At 33.8% G+C, this 5970-nt stretch overlaps 1 pseudogene; it reads left to right on the top strand.

Annotated features, from left to right (window-relative positions):
* The first annotated feature begins 276 nt into the window (after positions 1 to 276).
* On the top strand, positions 277 to 375 carry LOC141603640 (small nucleolar RNA R71; annotated as a pseudogene).
* Positions 376 to 5970: the final 5595 nt, after the last annotated feature.

Raw genomic sequence — 5970 nt, 5'->3', positions numbered from 1 at the left:
TTGTCAAATTTCAAGTTCATTGTGTCAATATGGGAGCATAATTGGGAACCCAAATCGCCACTCAATTGTGTGACGGAGTCAACTTCATGTCTCCCTCCCCTAGTAGCTTTTCTTAGCCTACTATATTGAGAGTTGTGAACTGCCATCTCCTCTATCTTGGCTCAAGTTTGGTTATCATCTACCTCGGTGAATTTTCCATTAGAACCCATGTTGAGCATATTCCTTGAGTCTTCATACAACTCATTTCATAATTATTTGACTAGAAACCATTCGGTTAACCCATGATGAGGACAAGAGCGACATGTATCTTTGAATCTTTCCCACGCCTCATATAGAGACTCTTCGTCTCTTTGCTTGAAACCGGTGATTTGGGCTCTTAACATGTTGGTTTTCTTCGGATGGTAAAACTTCTTGTAAAAGGCAAATGCTAACTTCTTCCATGAATCGATTCTAAAAGTGGCCTTATCTAGGCTCTTCAACCTTTGCTTTGGGGTTCAAATCAAGGAAAAAGGGAACAATACCCATCGAATTTGATCTTGTGTTGCCCCCATATGGGAAGTTGAATCACAATAATCACAAAAAATCTCCATGTGTAGATGAGGATCCTCACTAGGCATCCCTCCAAATTGACTTTGTTTGACTAAGTGTATGAATGCGGATTTGGCAATAAAATTACCGGTGAAGTGGGGTGGTATTGGAGTACAATTAGGTAGGTTCTTCTCGGTTGGTACGGAATGAGATGAGAATTTAGGCATTGTAGGTTGATTTTGTGGTTGGTTTGGAATTGGGTTATCCTCTCCTTGTCTTGCAAAAGGGTTGGTAAACTTAACACTATTTGTTTGGATGATACCAATGTCCACAAGCTCTTCAATACCCACAATTGTTGAAGTACCTCTAACGGTTCTTCTAATATTTGTCAAAGTTCTCTTGATTTTACGATTAATAGGCAAAAGACCGCCTTCTGATCTCCTAGACATGCAAAAATAAAACAACTAGAAAACAATTAAAAATACCTTGAGGATATTGACTTCCCCAAGGTTAAGAAAGACACAACTAAAAACAACAAATGATAACAACTCAATTGAATATCGTCCCCGGCAACGACTCCATTTTTTATGTAGCTCTGGAATTATCGTCTATTCTATGCCCTCAAACGATATTTATAATCTCAAAAAACTACTCTTAGTAGAGAGGTAAGCAGAGGTCGGATCCCAAGGGACGGGAATTGTATTGACTTATCGGTTGTAAATAGCTATGTCTTAGTGTCACAATTTGGGTTGAGGTTGAGATTTGCAATTTAAACTACTTAACAAAGGAAAAGTAAATAAATGAAAGCAAAGCAAAGTAAGCACATAGAGTTGTAAGCAATTGATTAAAAACACTAGGGTCTCATGGGTTCATAGGGGAATTATGATGAGATAACATAAATAAGTTACATAGATGTAAGCAATTATTGTTGTAATGGAAACGAGTTAGTTTATATCTTCCAATTCCTAGGGAGACTTAGGTATCGGAGCCGAGTTGATCAAAACTTTAAGATACCTACGTCGACTTGGTTTTCTCTATTCAACTATATGCATGGTCTAACAAGACTTGAGTTAGTTTATGTCTTACAAGTCTTGTTGAACGGATAAGAGAACCATGCTAGGTTGTCAATCAAGCATTTCATCAAACATAACATGTGCATAAGTTGAAATTACAACAAGAAAGCATTCATATGAACTTGATAAGTATAGATCTACCCCATGATAAACTCCTTTAATCCCCCACTAACCCTAGTTAGGGAACTACTCACTCATTATCATGGAAAATATGTTAACAATGGTGTCAATCATATTAACAAGTATAACCATGATGGAAGAGTAAAGCAATAAGCAATAATTAAGTAAGGAGTAAAGAAATTATACCAATCTTAAGATGAGCAAATGTAAATGAAAGAATAATAGAAGAAAATTTTGATTGATAATAAAGAGTTGTCAATTCTCCAATAAAAACCCAAATAATCTTCAATTACCCAACTAGATCTAAGAATTATTGAATAATAATTAAGGAAGGATTAAAGTGTAATTAAGCTAATTAATGTCTAATCTTTCTCTAATCTCTAATTGACCCTCCTAATCTACTACTTCACTTCTCTAATCTACCTCCCTTTAATCTCCTATTACAAAGGAGTATTTATACTAAGTACAAGGATTAGGTTAACTAAAGGCTTAAATGACGATTGAGCCCCTTAAATGAAGTTCAACGCCTTGCAAGTCCTAGCTTGGGATGCACGACCTCCTTCTGATGGACACTCATCCTGCATTGAGGGACGCTCGAACTACCTTGGGGACGCTCGGGCTCAGCTTGGGGACGCCCGTCCTTAGCATTGGGACGCCCGTCCTAGCTCTGGGACGCATGTCCTGAAGTGCAGCTTTCCTTCTTCTTTCATTTGGCTGCCCCCTAACTCGTGGGAGTCCTTCAGAAGTTGTGGGGGTCCTTCATCATTGCCCATTTACTTGTTTTATTGACTTAGGCGTTTAGTATTGATCTCCTCCTTGTTGCTTGGTCATTAGATGTGACCAATTTAGCTCCGTTTTGCTCCGTTTAAGCAAGGCTAGCACTCCTCTCCTACCAAGGGCACAAAACCTCATAGAACACACATAATAGGAAGCGAAAGATATGAAATGTGTAATCCCCTATAAAATCTAGTGCAAAACAGTGGCGAAAACACTGTCGAATGGGATTAAATACACAAAGATAAAAGTACTAACTATTATAAATTAAGAATAAATAAAATTTTCAAGGATAAAATTAAATGGTTAAGTATAAACAAATGCCACTTTTATAAAAAGGGCGAAAAATAAAGAAAACCTCCAAAAGTGTTCAAGACTAAAACCATAAAAGAAAGCAGAAAAACTGAGTAGGATCTGCAAACTATTCGCTAGCTCACACAGAAATCCCCAGTAAAGCTAACACCTGTCATGTTATAAACATAACAACCACAATCAGTGGGGTGTAACTTGACATTCTCCAAGCCATATCACATGATATAAATGTTACAGAAGCAATAACATATCAAAAATAGATTGAAATATCAAAACATATGTAACGAAAATAAATTACCAAACTCACGCTTGAGATAAACATGATGCATGCTTAAAAGCAAAATTCCTCAAATGACAGAATGGAAATAATATAGTACAGGCTAGATATTCACTTTAGCTATACTCCTTGACACCGCAGCATCTTACACTAGTTTTGGGAACCCAATGTCACGCAAAGGTGACCAACTCCAAGTCCACTCACTAGGCAACAGGCTATAATAGGACACGTCTTACCACATAGTGCGAAGTCCCAGTCTAAGTACATGTACATGACTCTACGACAATCTGTATCGCCCGCAGGATACCCAATCATATGGCTGTCTAAGAACCCGTATGCCTTAGTTCATTATTCTTTGCCCTTACTTTAATTATTCCAAACTCAAAATATCCCAAGGATAGTATATTATTCATTATATATATTATTCAAATGCTCGCAAGTGAACTACACTTTAATTTTTCAAAACAGAAAACTTAAACTTTACTTCCAAAAGTATAAAATTAATTCAAGGACTTAAAAATAGATAAGTCACTGTAATTAAAACTTAAAACTATCAAATGACTTAAAATACCTTAGTAAAGATATATTATTTAGGCCTTAATGAGATGGAATTCTAAAACAGTTTATAAAACGGAACAACAGTAGTGTAAAATTCAAAAATAAATACAGAAAAATATAAATGATGCAAGGACAATTTTCATGGTTTCCTGTAGCTTTTGGCTACAACGTTCATTTTAAAACCAACTTCAAATTACGAAAGTATAAGGGGTCTAAAAATTCATTTCTAAAAACTGTGAGAAAACGTCACCCATAATGTTTCAATTCATAAATCCACTGTTAGAAAACATTTTAAGGTAAGGAAAATTTTTAAACATAACTAAACATTGGAAAGTTTCTGTGAGAAAAATATTAGGCACTGTATCAAAAGGAAAATATATTTTACAAACGAAACTTTGAGCAAAAGTCTGAAACGCGGTTTACAGGCGACATGTTCACAAATAATTTATTATGAGCGAACCGTTCATCGTAATTTAGGGAACTTTTTTGTGCAGACTTTAGACTTCAAAATAATATCAGTCTCTTTTCAATACTTTTGCAGATTCGAAATAAAAACAGCTGATATTAGTTTTACAAAAAGACAGTCAGATTTGAGATTTTACGACGATTTTCACCAAATTTTGTAAAATATTTATTAAATCGAAATTAATGTTTCAAGACCTAAAATTTTACACACAACCTAATATACAGTGTCTCGGCCACATATTTAATTTTCGAGAATTAACCTTATGATTTATTCTTTTAAATCTAATTAAAACAGTTCAGCATCGCTATAATCGTAAAAACCATATTAACAATATAAAATCCGAAATAAATACTTTTTGACCAAAATAAAATTTAGAAAAATGCATATTCAGACCAGAAATATCATTTTAATAAATATCCTCAAATTTCCTCACATACAACTACAACAAATACATCTTACGATATCGAGTAACGTCGAAGATACCTTATTTGTCAAGATCCGAATCAACAAAATACTCCTCTGCGTCGGAGTCCTCTTGATAGCCTACAAAAACAAAGATAAACTCATATGAATCATAGGTTATGAAAATCTAATGATAAAACTACAAGAGTAATAGAATTACCCATAGAATAAGACTAATAACGATCAAATCAGAGCAAGGTTGAAGAATAAATGACGGTGATTGAGAGCAATATCTAACGGCACAAAGGAGGGAGAGAATTAGTTTTTCTTTTTCTTTTTTTGAAAGACTAATGAATGTGGACAAATGATGTAAAATAAGAGAGTTATAAAGGAGTAAGAAGTGTAACAACATATCTCTTATTAGCTCAACAAACCACGGCCAAACAAACCATATGGGACTAAGTCTCATATTATTATTATTTTTAAAAAAATAATAAAAATATAAAATTATTGGCTAATCATTACTTAACAAAGTTATAATTACTTGTGCTGCAAACACACGCACCAACTAAGCCCAAATTGGCTTTTTCGGAAAATGAAATGTTAAAATGATCATTTATATAAAAGCCAGGTCCGTTAATAAAATCGGACTGAAATAAGAGTTAAAACGAAATTAATTAACGATATAAACGTAAACCGATAAATTTACATAAGTAAATAAATAAAATTTGAATCCATAAATAAAAATAAAATAAATGAGATTTTATTAAATTGGCGGGTGTTACAACCTCCCCCGATAAGAAAAAGTTTCGTCCTCGAAACTTGAAAGTAGAAAAATAAAATTCAAGTAGCAAATACTTGTTAAAACGTTTAAGCTAACGGACTGATTCGTAAAGTCAGTGTTGCGTTCAAAACAACCTTCAAACAAGTTTTCAAAATTGAACTATTAGAAATTACTTGTCTCTTCTCATGAAACGAGAGATTACGTGTTGCGAACAAGAATCCTGTCTTCCAAGATAAAAGCCATTCCACATTTGGAAAAAAATCAAATCTTAAAACCAAACATTAGCAAGTACCGAACTGGTCATTAGACGTCTTTAATGACAAGTCCTAGCATCCAACCAATGTAGAAATCCAAAACATGATATGTAAATTTACTTCAAAATCTTAGAATAAATCAAATTTGTATATGTAACATAACATTTGAATGTTTTTTTTGTGAGGCATTAAATAACTTTATTTGAAACAATTCCGGTATATTTCCAAAGGAGTTTTAAGACATTTCGAAACAAAACCAAGTTTAAACACTGACCAAGAGTAAAACTAAAAGTGATGTTTAAAGTTGGAGTCCTAACCCAAAATGTTAAAACTTTCCAAGATAACCAAAATTTAACAGAAGTCAAAACTTATGTTTAAAGTGGAAATATTCGAGGAGAAAAGTTAAGGACAAGTCAAAAGCA

The sequence above is a fragment of the Silene latifolia genome, chromosome 9 (assembly GCF_048544455.1).
Source record: "Silene latifolia isolate original U9 population chromosome 9, ASM4854445v1, whole genome shotgun sequence".
In the NCBI taxonomy this organism is placed as follows: Eukaryota; Viridiplantae; Streptophyta; class Magnoliopsida; order Caryophyllales; family Caryophyllaceae; genus Silene; species Silene latifolia.
Note: the sequence above shows the minus strand (reverse complement) of the source record. Positions and strands in the feature narration are given on the sequence as shown.